Raw genomic sequence first — 27,085 nt, 5'->3', positions numbered from 1 at the left:
ATTGTTACTAGCAGAGCTTCTGAATACACTGGAACAGTTCTTGACAGTAAAAAGGTTTTCATTATATATTCTCTATCACAGTCAAACAAGCAGGAAGGAAGCAAAAAAAAGAACAATACTTAAATGTCTATGATTTTTGGCACTGTGTTAAGAAATAGAGAAAAAAATGAATTTCACAGTAAAGAATGAGACGGTATTTTTGTTCTCAAGCAGACATGATTTTGCATCTTTAGCAGGAATGTCTATATTCAAAAGACTTAAATAATGTCTCAGTTAACAAATTTTAATTAAGTAGGACAACATTCATTTACTCATTGTTGAAGTTGCTGTTTTACATTATCATATAATTGATTTTCATTAAAGATTTTTCAAGCTCACCGGACCCAATGCATGTATTTTACAGAGACAGCAATGTTGTAGGGAGACGTCTTTGAGTCCTTGGCTTCATTTTCCATTTGTGAAGCATTGGTCAAGAGTCTCTGTAGATCTTAGTTTCCTCATCCATGAAATCTGTAGAATATAATTGCTATCGTAATTAGCTAGTTCGGGAGATTTACCCAAAGTTACATAATAACTTTGTTCTATTATTAGAACTAGATTAGATATGAGGTCTAAAATCCAGTCCTTGCTCATTATACTGTACTAAATTGCCTCCTCCCATAAAATGTAATGTGTGTGTATTTTTTGTTCATGTTTTCCTGAGACAATAATGTTACTTGTATTATACATATATATGTGTGATATATACAGATGCAGTAATATTGTTGTATATTTATATGTATATGTACCTATAGTAACTATGTGTTACCATGTGCCAGATGCTGTTTTAAACACCTATATTACTTACATATAATATGTTACTTAATCCTCACAACAGCCATATGACATAAATATTGTTATCTTCTTCAATACAGATATTGTGGCACAGGAAAGTCAAACTGTTTGTTCAAAGACACAAACTAGTTAGTTTAAGGCAAGATTTGAATCCTGGAAGTCTGGCTCCACAGTGCATGTTCCTAGTTATTACTATTCATTATCTGTACCTTGTAATTATTGAGTTTCTGAAATAAGGGCTTCTGACAGCATTGAAACAACACTCATTCACGTTCTTTGGAAAGTCTTTCCTGCACCTGTATTCCTGGAAGACTTGGGGGAATGCTTATACTAATGCAAAGTGATAATAGGACAAGTACTTATTTATATAATATAAATACAATTATGTAAAGCAAAACAACTCAAAATTATAACCACAGTTGTGTTTAAGTGATGAAACATTGGCCATTTTATTTTATGATATAGCACTTTTGCATGTGAAAGCTCATCCTCATGACTGTGGAGCTTAGATTAGTGAGATAAGTGTCTGGAGACTGGGTTAGAGAGCATTGTAATTGTTAACATAGGTAACTAATGGAGCCTGAAGTAGGGAAAAGACCAGGAGTCTGACCACAAAATGAAGTTGTTGTTTACAGCACTACACGTCCTGAGCTTTCAAGCCCAAAAGACAAAGAATGAAGAATAGGCCAAATTTATCCTGTCATATATGCATGGTCATTTTCTCTGTCCCTGACTCCCTAACTCTTCAGTCTGAAAAAGAATCTCCATGTAAAAATGCAGACAATTTAGCAACATTTAAACTATGTCATCTCAAGATTTCTAACATGTTCTGTTACACCCCTTTCTCCTGATTCTATAACATTTTGCCTAACCACCCCAATCTCCTATTTTATCCCTAAAACAAATTAAAATACGGATAAGAACTGAAAGTATCCATTACATTTATGAAAGAATGAAGTCATTTTTGGCCTTAGAACGATTTCAGTAGAGGAGTGGGGCCAAAACCAAATCATGGTAGACCAAAGAAGGATGAATGGAGGAAGAAAATGGAGATTGACAAAGAAAAGACTGAAGATGCAGGAGGGAGAGAAAGAGACAGAGAGAGATAAAGAAAGGAATGGAGATAAAGATAGAGAGAGAACATGTGAGTGAAAAGAAAGGTTCTGCAGGAGACATGGACAAATGCTTACACTACAAAGTGATAATGGTGTGATTAAAATAATCAATAAGGTATTATTATGATTATGAAAAAATAAACATCAAAAAGTGTAACTCAAGTTGGGTTAGAGAGGTGGGAGTATTTGTTTTTCATATTACAGTTTCCAGATTTTTTATTCTGCTGCTGCATTATTTATAATATATAATTTAAATTTAGTAAACTTAAAATTAAAAAGGACTCCTTAACCACTTGTTCCACAATCCAGCACACACACACACACACACACAATCCTACTCATGTAAACACAATGCTTGCTAATATATGGTAAAGAATAAGGAAAATCAACACCAAGTACATAGGAGAGCATCACGAATTGATCAGATTACAGAAGACTTGGTGTATGTGCTATGTGTTAGAGAAATTGCTTATCTTTGGAACAGAGAACATAGTCCCAACCTCTGGTCAAAAGGTCACTAAAGATAACTCCATATATATTTCTAGTATTATGGGCAAAGAGTCCCTCACTGTTGGAAAGTATCTTCATATTTTACAATAATGAGAGATTAATTAACTTCCAAATCCACTCCCAGAGCTGAGAGCTTAAGGATAGAAAGTTTTAGAAGAAGAAATAAGGGTCAAAAAATTGAAGTCATCCTTCTACTCTCATATAATATCTTTCAGCTATTTCTTTTCTATCTTTAATAATGGGTACTTAAGATAGAGTCTGTAGAACCCACTTCTTGAGTATGTAGAACAATGGTTATCTATATAAAAATGAGTTAAGAAAACTTTATTAAATCACAAGGTATAGTGAGCTAACTTGATGGAATTTAAGCATAAAAATATAAGCATAGGGAGAGAGATTAATAATAAGAATGATCTAATTAAGTAATTGTGTTGTAAGTTATGAGCTTTCAATTAAATAAAAACTGAAATTACTCTTTTGCCTCTGTTAATTAGTGGGTTTTGTATCTGCTTCAGTTAAGCATGAAGAGGATACTGGTATAGTCTTTCACCACAGGGACTGCATTTGCAATTTTTCTAGTCTTCTGGGATTTAATGCAATTAAAATGAAATTGAATGCTTGGCTTAATCCTGCTGAGGGAGTTTGTTGGACAGAAAGCCCTGCAGCTTCACAGAGTAGAGACTTGAATAAAGTAGAGTGTATTACCATCCCAGTTGTGTTTAGATACTATCTTCTCCATGGAGTTATACTTGTCTACCTGATTGGTATCATTTTCTGGACTCTCAAAAATTCCTCTGGGATCTCCATTTTTACACTTATGATTATCTTATTTACTCATCTCTCTTCCTTAATAGACTATAAACTTTGAAGACAAGTAGAATGTCTTATCACCATTTGTTGGCCTGCAATGATGAGATCATTGTTGATAAGCTCAAGGCCTGATGCATGATCAATGTCAAGTAGTTATTTCAGGATCTGTCTCACTGGACAAACAGAACATTTTTGCCTTGTTTGGCCACAGCCCACATGTGCAATGTCTGGCATAATTCAAAGCTGTGCTCCTCAGATTCATCATCAATTGATTTCTTTTGGTCCTTCTATGGCTACTACAATGGAGTACCATGACTACTACAACTAACTGGGCTTCTGGTACTCTTGTCATTAGATGGATAGATTGTGGATAACACATTATGCTTCCCAGGGATCCAATGTAGTAAGGTGGGAGAAGAATGGACACAAATTTTGGAATTAACTTGCCCCAGATTACAGTTTTACAACTTCTTTGAATTTGTTCAAGTTCCTTAATATCTCTGAGACCGTGCTGTCTTATTTTAAAGAACGAAAATATCAGTGCTTTTCTTTTTAGAGAAATTTAAATAAGGATTTAAACCTAAGGATTTATTGTTGTGAAAATTAAAATGAGAGGGCATACATATATTTTAAAATAGGGAAGAAAATTTCTTTGATATTTGTCCTTAGAAAATTCTAGAATTATTTTTTAAAAGGTATGTTATACTGGCCTCAAAGAGCAACAGCTCAAACTTATATGGTTTCATGGAGGGCAGGACATGTCCCACCAAGCACTTTTCTTTTTTAGTGGAGGAGTCTTTGTCAAAATATGGTCCCTGGGTCACCTACATGAGACTTATTTTAAATATTTTTTGAGAAGTCAGAATTCTTTTTTTTTATTTTAATTTTTTTATTAACATATGATGTATGTTAATAAAAATAGCACATACCCTCCCCAGTGTCCATCACCCAGCCACCCCATCCTCCCACCCTGCTCCTCTCCAGCAACCCTCAGTCTGTTTCCTGAGATTAAGAGTCTCTTATGGTTTGTCTCCTCACTGGTTTCATCTTGTTTCATTTTTCCCCTACCTTCTCCTATGATCCTCTGTCTTGTTTCTCAAATTCCTCATATTGGTGAGATCATATGATAATTGTCCTTTCTCTATTGACTTATTTCATTTAGCATAATACCCTCTAGTTCTAGCCACATCATTGCAAATGGCAAGATTTCATTTTTTTTGATGGCTGAGTAAAATTCCATTGTGTATATATACCACATCAAGAAGTCAGAATTCTTGATCATGTTCCAGACCAATTTAATTACAATCTATAATGGTAGAATGACAAATGTGGACTTTCAGTATTTTTCACTCAAGGAATCTCTATGCATATTAAAGTTGAAGTGTCACTGATCTGGAATAAAGAGTCTAACTCAACAAGGGTAAAATTAACTGCAGTACATACCAGGGCCTATTATTTATGCACTTGGGTAGACTGGTGATAAAGAATATTTAGGGGTTGTTGTCAGTAGATGACACAATTTAAGTGTCAGATGAGGTTGCTAATAAATATAATGCAATCTTATCTAAGTTAATATTCACCTACTCATTCATTCATTCACTTGTTACTTATTTATATATTTATTCATTCAATGGACTTAGTGTGAAGTAAAATTCTAGGTGAAGTAAAATTAAGAATTTTTCTCTACATTCAGGGATGTTTTCATCTGGTAGGGGAGAAAAACTAGGTAATTGGAATTACGATGTGAATATTAATTGTCATATTGGATATAACATTCATTGCTAAGAATGAAAGGAGCTATACCTAACCCAGTTAGTAGCAGATGAAAGCTTAAAGTTGAATAGGAGTTAGCTAAGCAAAGGGGAAGAACTGAAGAAAGGATTGTTTCAGGAAAGTGGAACAGCTTGTGCATAGGTAGGAAGCCAAATATAAGTGTGTTTTGAACATGTAGATAGTTTGGAGTGGCTGGAGCATAAGGTAGGAGAACAGTGAAAGATGCATCTGGGGCAGTATAATTCTCGGAGCAAGCAGAACTTTAATGCTAGAGTCACTATTTTTATCCTACATGCCCTGATTTCAATATAATAAGCTTTTCATTTGCCATATGGAGATAGTGGCTTAGCACACATAGAGAATGTCTTATTTTCTATAGATGAATTATGTTGTCAAATGGTAAACTGCCGTATGGCAAAATGTGGTTCTAGAATTAAATTTCTGAGTGAGACTTTACCAAAGATGTAAAATTGCCCCTGTAAAAGGGAAATGTTTGCTATAGGGGTGCTATTATATTGTTATAAAGAGTTATGCACTGGTTTATTGTGTTTTAATTAATACTCAATGCCCCTCTCTAAACTTTTATATCTTAAAAAAATCATGACTAGTTTGACTATTGAATGAAATTTCTCTTTCTTCTTCTTCTTTGATAGACCTTTATCCTCCTGTGACATTATTCAAGAAATTGATTTTACCAATTACATTCCAATTTCGTAGTTTTGATGAAATTTTTCCATAAGCAGGCATATTTATTATGGGGCCAAAAAAACTTACACATTGGATGAAATTCTTTGAGAAGGTAAGGAGTTTAAATCTCTAGAATAGTATGGATTTGTCTTCTCTAAATAAAGATTTCCTACCAGTTAACTTTCATTAGCAACGTATGGTTAACCCAAACAGATGATTACTCCCCATTTATCCATTCAGTATCCTGGGTGAATTCATGACATAAATGCCATATGTAACATCCTAAGTTAAATGCTGGTTTTTGAGCCACATTCAGGAAAGAAGAGAAAGGTGGAAGGATGAAAAGACTTCAGGGAGGTAAAAAGGAAAATAAGTTTCTAGCAAAGTTTACTTAATAGCATAGTTTCTGACAGATAGCAAATGCATTATTAGTTTTGAGGCTTTGTTTTGGTTTGGTTTGGTTTTAGTTTTACAACTGGTAAACTATAAAGTCATTGTGAGGTACAAATTAAATCTGTAAAATATCACAATCCTGTTTTTATTTCCATCTCCCTAATCCCTGCAATAAATAGTATACCTCTCCAGTTCACCTCCCACTCTAACATTATCTCTGTAAAGCAAATGTGCCCATGTTATTCTTAAAAAACCCGAGTTGCCAATATCTGAGCATAGACACACACACACACAGTCACATGTTTAAGGTGAACCCTCCCCCCAGATAGGCAGAAAAGACCCTTCAAAATAGGCCCTACTTCCTTTTTAGCTAGATCTCTACATGTTCCTAATTTTTCAGTGTAAAAAACTAGTTCTTTCATCATTTATAGGATGAAGCCTTTCATACACCCAGGCTTTTTACATGCTGTTCTCTTTGGATGCCTTTCTGCCCTCCCACATGTGGAGGAATAGCTGGAACCTTTCTTACACAATAATGGACAGCTTGGATAAAGCTCCTGTAAAAAGAATATTTTCCCAAACATGTGAGAAACCCTCAGTTTTCACTCTATTTCCTAAGATGGAATTCATAAGAGTTACAAAACCTATGCTGAAGAGGGAGGGAAAAGATAGCAGAGGAGTAGGGGACCCTATTCCAATCGGTCCCTGGAATTGAGCTGGATATCTACCAGCTGAGCACCCACAAAATCAGCCTGAGATTTAAGAAGATAGATCTGGATCTCTACAAACAGAATATCACAGGTGGATGGTTTCGAGGTACAAAGTGGGGAGCCATGATTCTGCAGGCAGATATCAGAAGATAAACATAAAGGGGAGGGAGTCAAGCTGTCAGGATCCTACACCGCCGGTGAGCAATAGCCTCCCACACTGGGGACCGGGCACAGACTCACAGACCGGTAGCGATGGGTAAAGTACTTTAGGGCAGCCCCCAGATGGAAACCCAGAGCGGTGGGGCCACACATGTAAACTGGGGGAAGCTGGCAGTTTTAGTAGCACAAAGGGCAGAGACGTTCCCCGACCTGGAGATGAAGACTGGGAGTGCTGCTGAGGGGTGTACAACCCAGGACGCTGCAGTTTTTATGGCAGCACAGACAGAAACGGAGATAGTGTGGCCTGGAGAGCTCACTGAAGAACAGACTGCAATCTCTCTGCTCTGAGGCAGAGGGTTGGAAATAATCTCTTCTGCTTTGACTCTCAGAAGAGACACGGAAAGCTGCCAGGGAAAGCTGCCAGAGAACAAAAGCCCCCGAAAAACTTGTTTTCACTGAGCCCATCCCCTGCCACAGGGGGCAGGGCAACTCTGCCCTAACAGGGTTGCCTGAATAACAGCACAGCAGGCCCCCTTCCCTGGAAAACAGGCTGAGAAAACAAGAGGCCAGCACCCTAAGGTTCCTATAAAACAGGTGCATCTTGCTTGGGTTTTGGTCAATAATATGGACTCTATACATTCTGTCAACCACCCCTCAACAGAATGACTAGGAGGAGGAACCCCCAAAATAGGAAAGACTCAGAGACTATGATTTATGACAGAGATTTAGAAATGGATTCAGATATAACCAAGATGTCAGAGATGGAATTCAGGCTACCAATTGTGAAGACAGTAGCTAAAATGGAGAAATTAATTAATGGCAACATAGAGTCTCTAAAGGCAGAAATTAAAGCTGAAATGGCAGAATTTAAAAATGCTATGAGATCCAATCTAATCTAGATAATCTAACAGCTAGGGTAAGTGAGGCAGAAGAACGAATTAGTGATTTAGAAGACCAATTAATAGATAAGAAGGGAAAAGAGGAAGCCAGGGAAAAACAACTCAGAATCCATGAAAATAGAATCCGAGAAATAAGTGACACCATGAAACGTTCCAATGTCAGAATTATTGGGATCCCTGAGGGGGTGGAGAGAGAGAGGACTAGAAGATATATTTGAGCAAATCATAGCTGAGAACTTCCCTAATCTGGGGAATGAAACAAACATTCGTGTCTTAGAGGCAGAGAGGACCCCTCACAAGATCAAGGAAAACAGCCAACACCCCAGCATGTAATAGTAAAACTCGCAAATCTTAGAACTAAGGAAACCATCTTAAGAGCAGTTGGGGGAAGAGATTCCTTATGTACAGAGGGAGGAACATCAGAATAACGTCAGACCTATCCACAGAGACCTGCCAAGCCAGAAAGGGCTGGCAAGACATATTCAGGGTACTAAATGAGAAGAACATGGAGCCAAGAATACTTTATCTGGCAAGGCTGTCATTTAGAATGGATGGACAGATGCAGAGCTTCCAAGACTGGCAGAAACTGAAAGAATATGTGACCACTAAGCTGGCCCTGCAAGAAATATTAAGGGGGGTTCTATAAAAGGAGAAAAACCCCAAGAGTGATATAGAACAGAAATGTACAGGGATAATCTATAAAAACAAGGTCTTCACAGGCAACATGATGACAATAAATTCATATCTTTCAATGATCACTCTCAACATGAACGGCCTAAATGCACCCATAAAATGGCATAGGGTTGCAGATTGGATGAAAAGACAGGACCCATCCATATGCTGTCTACAAGAGACTCATTTTGAACCTAAAGATACATCCAGACTGGAAGTGAAGGGATGGAGATCCATCTTCCAAGCCAAAGGACCTCAAAAGAAAGCTGGGGTAGCAATTCTTATATCAGACAAATTAGATTTTAAACTACAGACTGTAGTTAGAGACACAGAAGGACACTCTATTATTCTTAAAGGGTCTACCCAACAAGAAGATCTAACAATTGTAAATATCTACACCCCCTACATGGAAGCAGCCAACTACATAAGCCAACTGTTAACCAAAATAAAGAATCATATTGGTAACAATACGTTAATTATAGGAGACCTCAATACTCCACTCTCAGCAATAGACAGATCATCTAAGCAGAAAATCAACAAAGAAACAAGATCTTTGAATGACATACTGGACCAGATGGACCTCATAAATATATACAGAACATTCCACCCTAAAACAACAGAATACTCATTCTTCTCGAGTGCACATGGAACTTTCTCCAGAATAGACCACATACTGGGTCACAACTCTGGTCTCAACTGATACCAAAAGATTGAGATTATTCCCTGCATAGTCTCAGACCAAAATGCCTTAAAACTGGAACTCAATCACAAGAAGAAATTTGGAAGAAATTCAAACAGAAAAGGAAGGAAACTTCCAGACTCATTCTATGAGGCCAGCATTACCTTAATCCCCAAACCAGGCAAAGACCCCATCCAAAAAGAGAATTTCAGACCGATGTCCCTGATGAATACGGATTCCAAAATCCTCAACAAAATCTTAGCTAATAGGATCCACTAATACATTAAAAGGATCATCCACCACAGCCAAGTGGGATATATCCCTGGGATGCAAGGGTGGTTCAACATTCACAAATCAATCAGTGTATCAATAATCAATAATAAGAGGAGAGAGAAGAACCATATGGTCCTCTCAATTGATGCAGGAAAAGCATTTGACAAAATACAGCAGCCTTTCCTGATTAAAACTCTTCAGAGTATAGGGATAGAGGGAACATTACTCAAGTTCATAAAATCCATCTATGAGAAACCCACAGCGAATATCATCCTCAATGGGGAAAAGCTGAGAGCCTTTCCCTTAAGATCAGGAACACAACAAGGATGCCCACTCTCACCACTGTTGTTCAACATAGTACTAGAAGTCCTAGCAACAGGAATCAGACAACAAAAAGAAATAAAATGTATTCAAATTGGCAAAGAAGTCAAACTCTCTCTCTTCGCAGATGACATGATACTTTATGTGGAAAATCCAAAAGACTCCACCCCCCAAATTACTAGAACTCATACAGCAATTCAATAATGTGGCAGTATACAAAAGCAATGCACAGAAATCAGTTGCTTTCTTTTACACTAACAATGCAACTGTAGAAAGAGAAATCAGAGAAACAATTCCATTTACAATAGCACCAAAAACCATAAGATACCTGGAATAAGCCTAACCAAAGAGGTAAAGGATCTATACTCTAGGAACTACAGAACACTCATGAAAGAAACCGAAGAAAACACAAAAAGATGGAAAAACATTCCATGCTCATGGATCGGAAGAATAAACATTGTTAAAATGTCTATGCTTCCCAGAGCAATCTATACCTTCAATGCCATCTGATCAAAATTCCAATGGCATTTTTCAAAGTGCTGGAACAAATAATCCTAAAATTTGTATGGAATCAGAAAAGACCCTGAATCGCCAAGGAAATGTTGAAAAAGAAAAACAAACCTGGGGGCATCACGTTGCCCGATTTCAAGCTATATTACAAAGCAGTGATCATCAAAACAGCATGATACTGGCACAGAAACAGACATATAGACCAATGGAACAGAATAGAGAGCCCAGATATGGACCCTCAACTCTATGGTCAAATAATCTTCAACAAAGCAGGACAAAATATGCAATGGAAAAAAGACAGTCTCTTCAATAAATGGTGCTGGGAAAATTAGACAGCTATATACAGAAGAATGAAACTCGACCATTCTCTTAGACCATACACAAAGATAACCTCAAAATGGATGAAAGACCTCAGTGTGAGACAAGAATCCATCAACATCCTAGAGGAGAACATAGGCAGTAACCTCTTTGACATTGGCCACAGCAACTTCTTTCAAGATTCATCTCCCAAGGCTAGTGAAACAAAAGCAAAAATGAACTTTTGGGACTTCATCAAGATAAAATCTTCTCCACAGCAAAGGAAACAGTCAACAAAACAAAGAGGCAACCCACAGAATGGGAGAAGATATTTGCAAATGACACTACAGATAAAGGGTTGGTATCCAAGATCTATAAAGAACTTCTCAGACTCAACATCTAAAAAACAAATAATCAAGTAAAAAAATGGGCAGAAGACATGAACAGACAATTCTCCAAAGAAGACATACAAATGGCTAACAGACACATGAAAAAATGTTCATCATCATTAGCCATGAGGGAAATTCAAATCAAAGACACATTGAGATACCACCTTACACCAGTTAGAATGGCAAAAATTGACAAGGCAAGAAACAACAAATGTTGGAGAGGTTGTGGAGAAAGGGGAACCCTCTTACACTGTTGGTGGGAATGCAAGTTGGTACAGCCACTTTGGAAAACAGTGTGGAGGTTCCTCAGAAGGTTAAAAATAGAGCTACCCTATGACCCAGCAATTGCACTCCTGGGTATTTACCCCAAAGACACAGATGTAGGGAAAAGAAGGGCCATATGCTCCCCAATGTTCACAGCAGCAGTGTCCGCAATAGCCAAAATGTGGAAAGAGCCGAGATGCCCTTCAACAGATGAATGGATAAAGATGATGTGGTCCATATATACATTGGAATATTACTCAGCCATCAGAAAAGATGAATACCCAACTTTTATGTCAACATGGATGGGACTGGAGGAGATTATGCTAAGTGAAATAAGTCAAGCAGAGAAAGTCAATTATATGGTTTCACTTATTTGTGGAACATAAGGAATAGCATGGAGGACATTAGGAGAAGGAAGGGGAAAATCAAGGGAGTAAATCAGTGGGAGAGATGAACTGTGAGAGACTATGGACTCTGAGAAACAAACTGAAGGTTCCAGAGGGGAGGGGGTTGGGGGGATGGGTTAGCCTGGTGATGGGTATTAAGGAGGGCATGTTCTGCATGGAGCACTGGGTGTTATACAAAAACAATGAATCATGGATCACCACATCAAAAACTAATGATGTATTGTATGGTGACTAACGTAACATAATAAAATAAAATTAAAAAAAAATCAAAACCTATGCCTCAGAAAAGAAGGTTCCATGAACTGCTTCCAGTCAATGTAAGGGGAAACTCAGAGTTTACATATCAGAGTAGGCCATGTGTTTGAATTGTAAGTCCCAGGCCCTTGATTTTCTTACACGACAGTGCCTAGTTAAGTGGATTTTTAGCAATAACACACTCAGGAAGGGAAGGACAATAACTGAAGGATGTGTGCTGTGGGGATTCACCATGAGACACCAATGGACTGACTGTTCTCAGTGTAAAAATTATAGCTTAGTGCTAAATCCCCTCCCCTACTCTCTGGTGGCTGCTCCTTTAGGTGGGTCATGTAAAGCTTCTGCATCTCAATTACCTTGTCTGTACAATGTAGATTAGTGATACTTAAGAGCTATCCACTACAGTGCCCATCACCTCCTTGGCCATTAATAAATTGCAGTAATACATATACTACTGAGGCAGTAGGACTCCTAGAACATTGGCCAGTTGTCAAAAAATGTATGCTTACCCGTTTTACTAAGAATGTCAAAGAACTATCACATAGGCTTTTTTTCTGGAGAAAGATTTTTTTACAGGATGGTCTTCAGTCCCTTCTCTTACATGCTATATCCCACCTGAAGAAAGAAGAGTACTCTGCTTTCCTGAGAATTCCACCAGGATTATACTAACCTACTTATCTAATTTACCTTTAGTATCTTGGAACTTCCTCATAGGAGCTTGAGCCATAAATGGAGACACAACTATAACCCAAGTATTGGAATTTAAATGAAATTATGGTCTTCAGGAAGAGGGTTACACTTAATTTTATTACAGCACATGGTAGCTAGAAGGAGATGGAAAATTTAGAGGTGTTTTCATTTGGCCTCAATAAATCCAAATATCTGTTCTGATGTTTGTGAAGTTAATTCAGTTGTTGATCTCTTTAGGAAAGTTAAGTGTGTCAGGTACTCTGCTATGTGGCATATGAAATATAGGCTGAAAGAAGAAAGAAAGGGGAAATACCTTAAGAATACTTTAAAAATCAAGAAAATAAAAATACTTAAAGAATTTGTGTGCTTGATAAGGCTTTGCAGGTATCTTATTGAAGCCTGAATTAATATACAATAATTACCACTACAGTAACTAGGGCAGAATATATGGCTTCTTGAACTGGACTCTGTTAGGCACTCAGGGTAGTACTTGTATAAAACTTAGTTCTTTCATCTCTGTTTTTCCCATCTGTCTCTCTCCCAGATGTTTCACAAACTATTTTTAAAGGATAGACATTGTATTTAGCTGTGTGTGTGTGTTTTAATAATTCCTGCTTTTACCACCATGCCATGCATATTTTTAGACACTTAAGAAACATTTGTGGAACAAATATATAAATGAGCACAAAGAGTTATACAGGGCAGAAATAAACTTGCCATAAAGAGTAATGACATTTTATAAAGGGAAGAAAGCTGGTATGTTTCCTCTCAGTCTATTTCAAAAGGAGGTTCCACAATGCTTTAATGTTGTAGAGATATTTTCCATACACTTAGGAGTTAATGCCTCAGTTGCTCTTGCTGACCCATAAAAGATTTACATAAATTATATATATGTATATATACATGTAATATGTATATATTCAAATTAGTATATATTCATATATATAAATGCATATATTTATTACTATGCATTTATATATTATATTTACATATTCTTTCTCTCACTATCTTGACATCTTTCTTGAAGGGTTTGTAGATAGTAGTTCACAATTTGTTCACAAAAATGAGAAAGGTTGATTACAGTTTGGATTCAAACTGGTAATCTTTTTCAGATACCACCATTTTGGATCTAACAGTATCCAACTAGACTGAAGTAATTTTTTTCTGTGTTACTTTGTGATTTTCTGCCTTTATACTTATTCATAATTTATCTTCCCTTTGCCTGAAATGCCCTGTTTCCTTATACATTGTTTATCTGAACTATATACTTCTAAGGCATTCCATCTCAAAAGCTGCTTATTCTGGAATAGAATAGAGGTGGTGTTTGGGTCTCATGGTTTCTCATTGACTGTATATGTACCTTGTAAGACAATGATATTTTCTCTTTTATATGAGAATGATTACACTTGCCTTTATATTTTACACTATAAACTTATTAAGAGTAGGTGATGTGTGTGGTTTACTTATATATTTCATTAGTAATTAACAAATATTTTTATAGATTATCAAAAAAAGGAAACAAAAATATAAATTTCAAAGTAAGGTAGAATATCGTTCCATTGACTTATTAAACTTCAGTGAAGACATTGCTGAGGTATCAGTACAGATAGATTATTGGGATATAAACAACTACAGTTTAGTAAAGTTCCTTTTAAAGGGAATATTTAATAACATATCATTTATAAAGCCATAAAATCAGAATAAGAAATCTTATTCAAAAAGAAAGTTGATATAAGCAAATCAGTTAATGTAGATGATGAATAAAATCAATTCTGGTTATGTTGTGATAAACATTTTTAAAGTATAAAACACTTTAATCATAACATGTCCAGATCCGGTAGTAATGAATAACTGGAAAAATATTAATTATAAATGAAATTAAAAATAAAAAAAACTAAAGTCTCCAAACTGGTTGAAGCACCCAGTTGTTGTATTCTCAAAGAATACTCATGGGTAATGGTTTATCATACACCTATTTTTCACATTTTAGAATAAAAATGAACTGAAATGGATATATATATATATATATATATATATATATATATATAAAATCTTGGTCCTGCACCTAGCGTGTTCACAGGTGCATGCACATGTATGCATGCATATATATATATGTCTTTTTTCATTACCTCATTCCACATGCGGTCCTTCAAAAAATTTCCTCCTGACATCTACCTTGAGATATAAATATTTGAACATTCTATGACCAAAGAGATTACAATGACTAGAATTATTTTGACTTGATGCATTTGGTGAGAAAATGGTGTTTATAAAAGAGATATTTCATAAAAATTAAAATTCTAATAGTTTGAAAATCTAACTGTTTGTCTAACCTTAGGAGGATTCAAAGCCTCAAATGAACCTTTGGTAGAATCCCAAAGTTATTTGCAGTAATCAAAGAACACTTTGTGTCTTCTCTGTGCAAAAGCTGTTTCATCTGGTCTATAAGAAAAGACTGGTGTTAAGTGATAGGTAGTCATTGGGGATGTCCCTTGATGTCATTAGTCTAATCAGTAGGCAAAAATCCAGGAGAAAACCTTTAAGAAATCCTATTGTTTCCAGTTTCACTTTTTCTTCTCTTACAGTTATGAAAGTGTTTGCATTTGCATTTAAAATACTTCAATCATCGTTTATATAGTTTGTCTGTAACATTTATTCAGCAAACTCAGTGTGGACAGTTTAGAAAATCAGCTGTGTATTGGATAATTAAATCTGTTTAAATATGGAATTAATTATCCAAGCTTGACAAATTCCCATTAACACTTAAAGAAATATGGAATGCTATATACCGTAAAAACAAGAGCAAAGAAACCAGAAAAATTTCAGACTTGATTATTTCTCCAAATATTCTTGCTTTTTTTTCACCTTTCTAAATATTTTACATAACCACAGTGATTGTCGTAATATTTTGTGTGTTTAGAAAACTAAATATAAGAATTTCTAAATAATGAGCCAGAAACTTCCAGAGTAATGGCCTGGCAGAAAGCAACATTTAATTGACCTCAGACCATTGTAATCTCATGAACTAGTACTTGACTTAAGCCTATCACAACTTACCACTGTGAATATTTATCTATAGGATTTTAGCAAAATAGGATAAATACCTTGGTAAACTTCATGGAAATTCAGAGCTCTTAAAGACTAAGGTTCTTTATTCAGAGTTTTACAGTAGAGAACATTGAGGACTTTTAGAATTTAAGTGGAGTAAAAATGGAGTCTATGGGGACATGCTTAAATAATTCAGCTCTAAACAAGATTTAATTAGTCAATTATCTAATAAACATCAGAATTCATAAACAGTGCACAACTGAGTATGTTGAATAAAAGTTGCAAATTGCCTATATTCATAACAGATGATTGAAACATCATTAAAGATATGTAAATGCAATATCATTTCATTAGAATTTCGAGGAGAAAAGGTAATTAGAAAAAGAACTGTGAAGTGATATTAGGTATCTTCCCACTTGAAATGTGCGAATGATATATTTCACAAGAAAATGATTGTAGTTCAAGTCCATTTAGCAGTCAAGCTACAATCTGATTGGCTTTACCCTCCCTCCTTCATCTAAATTTGATAGTGTCTTGTAAACATGGTATCAGGGAATTTGGAGAATTTTTGTTTATCTCATCTACTAGATTTTGAAAGAGATGTTTGGCAAAGTTCAATTTTTATTGGAAATGAAACTAATGCTACTTAAATTTTCTGAGGATTTTTATTTCACTGACAGTGTGTATCATTGAATGCCCTGGAGAATGGCATGGTTGCCAAAAGAAGCTCAGTTGCTCCACTCCCATAAGGTGTGCTCTCATACTTCATTGTTTTAGTTTGTTTTTTGAAGGAAGGAACATACCCATGCTCAGTATCTACATTGTTAACATATATTGTTAATTAAATAAGAAGGCTTAACTGAAGTCCTCTACTACCTTGGTGGCCATGTAAGCAACCCAAAACCTAACCCAAAACCTAAACAACCCAAAACCTAACTCAAACTGGAAATACATAAGCCAGAGTCAATGCACTTGAATCAAAAAAAATGAAATTTATTAGCAACCAATCACAAACAGCCAACTAGGCTTTCCCGAACAAGGCAAGCACCTAAGCTATAACCAATCAAATAATCCTAAAATCATCCTTACTGAACCACACTAGTTCATTTTCTCTTTCATATAACAGTTTTCAAAAATACAAATGTTCTTTCCTTCACTTTGTGCATACTACATCCCTACAAATTCAGGCATGGTTGTTACTCTCCCTAGGTTAGTAATGAACATGGTAGTTGTTCTCTGTCTTTCTAGCCCAAACTCCAGAACACATTTCTGACTTGGTGGGATAACCATTGTTCCAAGAAATGGTTCTTTCCTTATGAGTGCAGGCTTGATCTTAGGACCCTGAGTACATGACCTGAGCCAAAACCAAGAGTCAGACGCTTAACCTACTACATCATCCAGGCACCCTACAAGCATTATTTTTTCCTGTTATTCTCCTCATGCACTTACAGCCTGTCTCATCCTCCACCTCATTAGATGCCTCTTGTCTCTTTCAGCAGGATTTTCTTTTGGAAAAAAAAAAAAATGCTTTTCATTTTATAGCCTTTTACTCTGAACCGCAGACTCCTTGTGCCCATCAATGTCCCAGGCACCTGAAACACAGATTTGGGGCTAGCAGTATGTGTGTCTTCTGCCAATCCACCTGTCCTAGGTGACATCTCAAGTGTAATATTATATTGCTTTATGGATTGATGAGAATCCACAGTTAGAGAATCACTGTAAAATTATGCTACATAAAATAGGCCAATAATTTTAAGGTTGCCATAACAGGCCTTTGAGGTTTTCCTGAAAAAGCTCAGTGTATCCAGACACAGTTTCACTGAGTCTAGTGGGTGGAATTTGAAAGCGCTTTTTCCTTTTTAATTTTAATAGTAGAAGAGAACACTAATGGCGCAGGACATAGTAACTCTATGGAGTAGGATATTGGATTTTATTTTATCTCTATATTGTTCTCACTCCATGACCTTGGACGTGTCTTGAATTTCTCATTGGTTAAGTGGGCACGATACTAAATTATTTGCTGACTTTCCACAGGTTTTGTGAGAAGAAAATAGAGACTGTTTATGAAGATCTTTTAAATATTAATAAATATTTGTAGATATACATTATCTTCAATAACAAAGAAGTGCATACTTGAATATCTGTCCATTCCCCCTCTCTTTACCATAATGGCCGGCAAGGACTATATTTTATTTGTGCTTTTATCCTCTACAGCATCAATATCACTGGATAGCACTGAACATATTATCAAATAATCAATAAATATAAAATAGATTGTGATTGATTGCATTTTGTTTTTCCATGATGTATGTGCAGAAAAGTGGATGATACCCAAATACAACTTATTGTATTTGGACATGCCTGGAGGGGGAAAAAAAGATGATGTCATGAAGAAATAATATGTTCTGTGGTTGCTGATAAATATTTAACAACCAGATTTTCAGTGAAGGTGGGAATGGAAGTCTTGATTTAGAATTTGCTGGTTTATTTCCATAGTACAAATACTTCCACCATTATTGATTTCAAGTTACCAGTGTGGCCTTACTGAAAGTGGAACTGGAAAGAGATTTGCAGTAGAACACCATGACACAGTATTTCCAGAATAGAGAAACAACTGATATAAGTAATTTCAAGAGTATAGGTAAGAATGAAATGAAATAATTAAAATGTAAGAAAATAGTTAAGAATTAATGAATTTTGAGTACTTATTACTTTTGTTTTTAACATAATTTAGCTGTAAGTTTATATATATATTTTTAATGATGGTTGTGTTTGTCAGATGACAGCATCTCTGAAATGTGACATTTGGCTCTCATGAGGCCATACTAGCTGGCTCTAGCATGCACACGAATATGCTCCTTTCTTTGAGATAGCTCTGACACCTCACTAAAACATTATCCACAATTTACCATAATTTAGAATTAAGCATTAGCGGGTTTCTGTACCGCAGGCCAGGAATTTTCTTTACTAAAATACAAAGAGGTGTTTACCAAGTTGATTTTAGATACCTCCCCTTTTTTATTTCTCCTATCAAGAATTAAAAAACCTTTATAAATTTTATACTATATTAAGAAATTCACCACTTTATAAATGCACACAAAGTATGTAAGTATGTTATATTTTAGATCACGGCCACAACTAGTAGTTCTTGCCAATAAAGAATAAAAATAAAGCTTATAAAATTTTTAAATAAGAATTACTATTGGTGGCAACAATTCTCAGCATAAAGTATGTTAGGTTATTTTTTTTAATTCTTTTAAATTTTATTTTATTCCTATTATGGGGTTAACACAATACTCATAACCCTAATTTAGTCATAGAATAAATATCTAAAAGTGACATTCCTCACCCCTCTTCCTCCAACAGGAGCCATCTATTCAAACCAAAGAAGATTCTTACCACCTACTATCATTTTTTTCCTTCAAATCTTTTTCAGCTTTGTATCTTCCCACCTATTCTTTTTACCCTCTTGCCTGAGTCAGGATAAGAGTTTTTTCACTTTGGTCAAATCTGAACTATATTCTGGCTCTAGAGCCCTAAAACTATGAAAGGAAAGGCTGTTTGGAAGCTATTACTTTCAAAAAATATTTTTTAAAAGTATTGTGGATTTTATTTTAAAGCTAAAAACAATATATGTTTAAAGCAGAAAAGTGAAATTATAAATAAGAATTTAATTTAAAACTGTCATTATCTTTAACAAACAACATTGATATTTATAATAGGTAGATGGATGGATGGATGAATGGATGGACAGAGAGAAAGAGAAAGAGAAAGAAGGAATAAATAGATGCAGAGATGTGGATAGATGTATATGTTTACCATCTTGTGTATATAGTTTTACCTTCTATTTCTTTTCATATAACATTCTATAATCACTTCCTCATATATTAATTGTAAATATTCTTTTTTAATGATTAGAATATCACATCATATGGATGTGTGATAGAACAATTAACTAATTTTTGGTTGCATAAGTTGCTTTCTAACTTTTGGAGTTATAAATAGCAGTATTTTAAAAAATCTTATATGTGGGGCACCTAGGTGACTCAGTTGGTTAAGTGTCTGACTCTTGATCTCAGCTCAGGTCTTGATCTCAGGATCATGAGTTCACGCCCCGCATTGGGCTCCACACTGGGCATGGAGCCTTCTTAAAAAAATAGTATATGCTCTTCTTTCTATTTATCTCTTTTTTTTTTGAGATATAATAGACATACCACATTATATTAATTTTAGGTGTACAACATAATGATTCAATATATGCATATGTTGTGAAGTGATCTCTACATTAAGTCTAGTTAACATCTATCACCACACAGTTACCAATTTTTTCTTGTGATGAGAACTTTTAATATCTCTCTCTTAGCAACTTGCAAATATACAATACAATATTATTAGCTGTATTCATCTTTGATTATTTCCTTAGATTTACTCCAATATGTGGAGCTTCTGGGTCATAGAATATGGAGAGTCTAAACTTGTTATTATGTATATTGTGAAATTTTATTAAGAAAAATTTTTTTATATTTAGTGAAAAAGTCTGATGTTGATGCCTAACTACTGCCCATGCTTCCCTGCATCCACATCTACACCAGAAAACTATGGCATTGGTATCACACCATCAGTTCATGTTTGTGAGTAATAAAGCAGAAGTTTTCATACGCTCATAGTTTGTGAGGAAAAGAGATCAAGTATTTTTTGTTTGCTTGTTTTTTTTTAAGTAGGCTCCATGCTCAGCTCATGATCCTGAGATCAAGACCTCAGCTGAGATCAAGAGTCAGATGCTTACTGAACCACCCAGGCGCCCCTCGATCAGGTTTTAAACTGTGCATTTCACACATACTAAATATGAATTTGGTTCAAGTTGTTTATTGTGTATGCATTTATCTCCCCGTCTGTAAGGAATATGTTAGCATTATCTTGAGTAGTGTTGTAAGGATTATAAATAATGTATGTAAAGTGAGTTATACAATGTTGATTCTGGGTAGATGGTATGTATGTAGGTATTTATTTATTTGATGGTGGTTAGTTATAAAGTCCAGGAATAATTTTGGGAAATACTACCAATCCATGAATTGGATTTCAGCCAAAGAAATACAGCTCTTCTCAGCATGTAAAATCAGCTCTTTAATGACCCTACATGGCCAAAACCTGGATTTCACCCCTCAGGTTAACTCTAAACCTGCTTTTATGAGTCAGCAGCAACCCCTTCATAATTATAGCATTATCCACCCCACTATGAAAATCCATTAGTGCATCTGCCTTGTTTTTTTGAGGGATTAGTAGAGCAATATTGTGATTCTCATTGTAAAAGCTGAAAATGATCTTCACAGTAAAAATTACATGATGAAATTAAAAGTAATTGATTTGTCTATAATTTATAACACATAATTTATAATCACTTAAATACATGCATATGTATTTAAATATATTTTTGAAACTATGTATGTTTACTAATGGTTACCTAAGTGATTCTAATATTTATGAATCAGGATCTAAACAAAAGATGTATTTTTTTTTAGTTTCTTTTTTTAATTGTAATTTTATTTTATTTTATTATGTTACATTAGTCACCATACATCATTAGTTTTCTTTCTTTCTTTCTTTCTTTCTTTCTTTCTTTCTTTCTTTTTATTATGTTATGTTAATCATCATACATTACATCATTAGTTTTTGATGTAGTGATCCACAATTCATTGAAGATATATTTTAGATTCTTTTATGTGAAGATATACCTTCAATAGCTAAATCTTGGCAAGCATTTACAATAAGATTCTTTTGATGATATTTAAACTTTAAAGCAACTAATTTATTCTGGTATATGTTCTTTGGTCCTTATAGGGATTGGTCTCTTTATCCCTATGGCAGCAGCTGTTCTGTTCTGGGTCTTTGTAATTTCTTAAAGAAATTAAAATTAAAAGAATTTTAATATTGTTCATCAGAATTTCAACATATATAGGCAAGGCATGCATTCTCCAGATCATCATTGCTCCAATAACCTCCATTTCTTTACCCATTGATGGTATCTGCTTAGTCCAAAAAGATCTTATTTTGCCATGTTTTACCTACACTGTCAGCAGAGTATTCTTTCTGTTCTCAAATTTGATCAAAATAATCTGCTTCTCAGGAATTCTCACTGGCTCCCTTTTGGCCTCCTGTACACTTTCACATGTCACTCAGAATCCTTTAATCACCTTTAAACTTTGTTTCCACAGGAAGGAAAAGGGAACTAACTTGAGGTCCTAGTATTTTACAGAGATTGTGCTATGCACTTTGCATGAATATACTTTTTTAGTCCTCATAACAATCCTATATTTTAAAAATAAAGAAACAGAGCTTAAGAGAGATTAAGTAACTTTGTCCAAGGACAGAAGCTATAAGTGGCAAAACTAGAATTATTTAAACCAATGTCTATCTCACTTCAAATCTTTTGCTTTTTCCTCTATCCCAGGGGAAGAGCAGTTGGGCAGGAATCCCTGAAACATCAAGAATGTATGTGTGTAGGAGTAGAATGAAATGAATCTAAGTGGTAATTTGGAATAATCATGTTGCATAGCTATCATGTTGACTTTAACAAATTAATGAAGTATGACAATAGCCAATGAATAGCATGTTAGAAAAACACTGTTATAAATGTATATTAGGAATGATAGAAAATGATATATGAGACCAGTAATTTAGGGAGAAAAAAAACACTAAAAGCACAAGAGAACAGGGAAACACATCTTATCTTGAGCTTGAAAAAGAACCATTGAGAAAGAATACTTGGGAAGGCACTTTTAGCCAACACAAATGGCTCTCTGAAGGCAGCCTGAGTCTGTAAAGGGATTTCCAACTAAAGATGCTGACAACATAGAATGTAGTTCAAGATAACAGCCTCCATTAACTTGATATGCTCTTTAATTTAAGTACAAGTAACTAAGAATGAACCTTCTGAGAACAGAAAAGTATAAAATGTTAGCACGCCTATCCTCATGGTTATCTGTCATTTAAAAACATTTCTTTTTTTAACTTGGGATTTTCTTCTCAGATCATTTTTTTATGCCAGCGGACTATTATTTATAATAAGGTTTTTTTAATGACTTTTTTGAGTCATATAGCTTGTCATTGTTGCTATGTAAAATATAGATGTAAAGCAGAGGAATTAATGGTTATTCTTATTTTCTTTTAACAGCCATGTAATGAGCACCACCAGTTTTATGCTGGGCTAACTCTGTGAGACCCATAAACATGAATAATGAAGCAGCCAGTGATCACAGGGGCTAACAATCCAGCAGGGCAGGCAAGCACAAATGCATACGATATCCACACTTGTTACAAAATACAACATGAGTGATGTTGAGAATTGCAGGGCTGAGGGAGGGAAAGATCAATTTGATTTTTGAATATCAAGGAAGACTTCACAAGGTCAGTAGATAAGACAGTGTACACAAGTAAGGTGGAAGACCAAAATTCAAGCTATTCTCTTGCTTCCTATTTGATGTTTAAATCTCCATTAGCTCACTTGACCTTTCTTATTTGTAATAGAACATTTAAAACTTTTGCCTTAAGGACAAACTGCATATATCTAAGCAAAAAGGCAAAAAAAAAAGGTTTTAGAAGAAATCATAGGAGAAAATCTTTATGATCTTGGAATAGGAAAAGCTTTGTTAAATAGTACCTGAAGAGATTTAGAATGCCTTAATCTTTTCCTTTGTCTTTATTAACCAGCAAGAGGGTGAAAGACAAAACAGATAGATAAGATGTGAAGATATTTGTGATACTATGTGTGGAAAATGACTGATATCTGAAATATATTAAAAAAAAAATCTCAGAATTGAATAAGGATAATAATACACTGACAAATAGGTGAAAGACTTAACCGGTCACATCACAAGACAGGATGCCCATATGCCCCATAAACATATGAAAAGTGTTTACCTTCATTGATTATTGGAGAAATGCAAAATAAAATCATAATATCATTTCACCAGAGGAGCTGAAATGAAAAATGAAAATTCCAAATGTTGAGGAGGATGTGGAGGAACTAGAACTCTCATGTACTTATTCTTAGTAAAAATATAAACTGGTAAAACCACTTGGGGAGCTGTTTGACAGTTTCTAATAAAGTCAGGTATAAGCTTACCCTGTGACTCAGCAAGTCTTTGCTCTAGGAATATACCTGTATTAGCTTTCTGTTGCTGCTATAACAAATTACTATAAATTTAGTGGCTTAAAACAACACGAATTTATTATCTTACAGTTTTTAGATCAAAAATCCAAAAAGGTCTCCTTGGGCAAAAATAAAGGTATCTTATATTCCTTTCTGTACACTAGGTTAGAATCCTTTCCCATGCCACTCACAGCTTCTAGAAGTATCCTACATTCTTTAGCTCATTTCCCCTTCCTTCACCTTTAAAGCTAGCAGGGTTGGATTCTTTCACCCTTTTCCCCTCATCACATCTCTCTCTGCCTATCTATCTCTTTCTGTATCTGTCACTTTCTCTCTATCTTTCTCTCCTTTTCTGTGTGTCTTTCTCTATCTGTCTCTGCCTCTCCCTCACCATAGCCAGGAAAGGTTCTCTGCTTTTAAGGACCCATGTGATTACATTGGGCCCACTGGAATAACCAACCAAGGACAATTACCCCATCTCAAAGTCCTTAACTTAACCACATCTGCTAAAACCATTAGTCATGTAACATATTAACAGATTTGGGGAATTAGAAAGTGGTTATAAAATTTTAAAAACAGGCAAAATTAATCAATATATTAGAAACCATGATAGGTGGTATTGTTGGGGAGGATGTGATTTATGATTAGAATAAGACATGGGTGGGGTAACTTTCTGGGATGATAATAGAACGGTTCCATTTCTTTTTTTTTTAATTTATTTATTTTAGAGAGATAGAGAGAGTGAGAGACCGTGAATGAACAGGGGGAGGGACAGAGGGAGAAGAGAAAATCTCAAGCAGAATCTGCACAAGTATGGAGTCCAAGGCAGGGCTCCATCCCATGACCCCAAGATCATGACCTGAGCCAAAATCATAAGTTGAACGCTTAACTGACTGAGCCACCCAGGTGCCCCAGAACTGTTGTATTTCTTAACCTTAACTTTTAGTTTGTGAACTTGTGAATATTATACTTAAATATTATATTAAAAATATGTTGTACTAACTTCACAGGACCGAAGATAAAATATAACAATATTGGGAATTCTCTTTATTGGAATTATTTAACAGATGTTTCACTAAATTTTTTTCTGTTTTCACATAGCCAATAAGAGAAATATTATCACCACTTAACAAATGATGGGGCTAAGAACCAGAGGTGTTAAGTGTCATAACTAATAAAGATCAGCACCTTGACTCAAACCAGTGCTTATACATCAAAACCCGTGAGTTGCCTTCCATGATATTGGGATCAGGAGCATTTTATCAGATCTGCAGAATTCTTGGGAAGGAGCAGGAATGTGGACATTCAAAAGTAAGCACCACAGGGTCTGGACATATTAAATGAAAATAAAAATGCTAAGAAATTCTAAATCATAAAGTGGTTAGATACAGAGACTAGGGAAAGAAATAAGGCTTTGAGTTTATCTGTCTCTTTTAAGAACTGTGCCTCCATTCTCCAGATTTGAATAGCCCTACCTCTAGTCACATAAGTCATGTACCATTGCAGACCATAAGTTCCTTATCCAGTTCTCACCTGGTAAAGAAATATTTGAACCATGTTTCTCTTCCATTTTCTAATAGTGGAATTTTTGGAAGGTAGTAATTACTTTCTGAACCAGGAACCCATGATCTGCATGGTACCACATGGGCCTCTCTTTAAGGTTCCTACACATGTTTTACCCCCAGAGCTATGTGGTGATAAGAGAGAACTAGAGCAAGAACAAGAGACAGAGAAAAAGAGTGCAAGAGTAAGCGAGCACATGCAGTTCAAGTGCTCTTTATAACCAATCCTGAACGTGACATACCATCCCTTCTGCCCTTTTCTCTTGACCACACAGATCAACTCTAGTATGTTGTAGGAAGGGATTCTGCAAAAGTGTGTATACCAAGAGGGCAGGATCATTGGAGACCCCCTTAGGGGCCCATTCATCGTTAGTATGGATATAATATTTACAAGAAATTGTAGCTTATAACAAATATTTAAGTAATGTAAAGCATTAGCAAGCACTGTTGGACAGTACTAAAAAATATAGCATTTGGATCTCCTAGATAGATAAACAGTACTACAAAGAATTGTGTGGTAAAGAAGTCGACATGATGACATAATTTGCTTCCCAAACTGACTCTTTTCTTGGAACACAACTCATAGGATTTATATAAAATAGGTCATGCATGTAAAGTTATTAATATTTATTTTGTTGCCAGGAATCATCCATCATTAACAGCAGACAGAACCACACTCATAACACAGCAACAGCTTTTTTCCTTTGTACTCCTGTCCTGTTCCAAACCTGTTGACCTTGACCTTAACTCTGAGTGTCAGCATTTCCTACTCTTGCTTTTAACCTTACCTTAAAGGATTCCTTCAAACCTGTAGTGTTATTATGTTGCTTGTTATGTTTTAATTCTCACAGGAGACTGACAAAGATTTTTACTACTTTTCCTACTATCTTGACATGATTTTTTTTAGGGATCCAGAAAAAAATTGTATTAATTTACTGAGAAATACTGAGAAGGAATTCCTTCATAGAAACACTGTTGTCCAATGGGTTTTGAGTCAAGTCCAAATACAGGACAGCCTGTTAAATTTGAATTTCAAATAAAAATAATTTGAGTATAAGTATATACCATGCAATATTTGGAACATGGTAATGCTAAAAAATTATTTATATGAGAATCAAATTTAGCCAGCATCCTGTATTTTTATTCGCTTAATCTGACAACCCTACCAGACCAGCATTATGTGACAGGGTAATTCACCTGGGCAGCAGTTTCTCTCCAAACCTCAGAATCTGCTATGTCCTATTGTTTCAGTGTCTTTATGTCTCAGATTCATCTTTACTTAATTGTTTGTTCATGTATCTTACCCATTGCCCTCTCTCCATTTGGAACAGGGTATTTTCTCTGAATGCCATCTTAACTTGTCTGGGTTTCCAAGTTCTGTTTCTTTTTCAGGTTCTTTTAACAAGAGCTGGTTCCTCCTGTGCCTCCAGGCACTCTCTCCAGAATATATTGAATAGGAGAGATTATCCAGAACTATAGCCAAACTCTGCCTCAGTAAAACTGTCCACTATTTCAACTTTGGACTAAATTGAAACTGTCTCCTAGATGACATTATACCTGACTTTATTGCACGAACTGATCACTTGTTCTCTTGGACTTAGAATGAGGCATCTAAACTCCTTCCTGGGTAAGTTCTTTCAGTTTAGAAAGAATGTTTAGAAGGATCCACCATAATGGGC

General features: G+C 35.3%; 2 long non-coding RNA genes across 3 annotated transcripts in view; one reads left to right on the top strand and one right to left on the bottom strand.

Moving 5' to 3' along the window:
• Positions 1-27,085, top strand: part of LOC141370452 (uncharacterized) — a 1,695,799-nt gene that overhangs the window by 127,225 nt on the left and 1,541,489 nt on the right. The window lies entirely within an intron of this gene.
• The window catches only part of LOC141370451 (uncharacterized), a 57,028-nt gene that overhangs the window by 868 nt on the left and 29,075 nt on the right, over positions 1-27,085 (bottom strand). Inside the window, exons 1-2 of one of the 2 annotated variants that reach the window (XR_012374484.1) lie at positions 23,613-23,670; positions 379-510 (exon numbers count right to left, since the gene is read on the bottom strand). This is a non-coding gene — a long non-coding RNA (uncharacterized lncRNA). Of the gene's footprint in view, positions 1-378; positions 511-23,612; positions 23,671-27,085 lie in introns of those variants that run through there. The other variant, XR_012374483.1, reaches the window with a different exon arrangement.

The sequence above is a fragment of the Callorhinus ursinus genome, unplaced genomic scaffold (assembly GCF_003265705.2).
Source record: "Callorhinus ursinus isolate GAN/ISIS: 27379988/994484 unplaced genomic scaffold, GSC_fseal_2.0 scaffold35, whole genome shotgun sequence".
NCBI lineage: Eukaryota > Metazoa > Chordata > Mammalia > Carnivora > Otariidae > Callorhinus > Callorhinus ursinus.
This window is presented reverse-complemented; position numbering and strand designations above follow the sequence as displayed.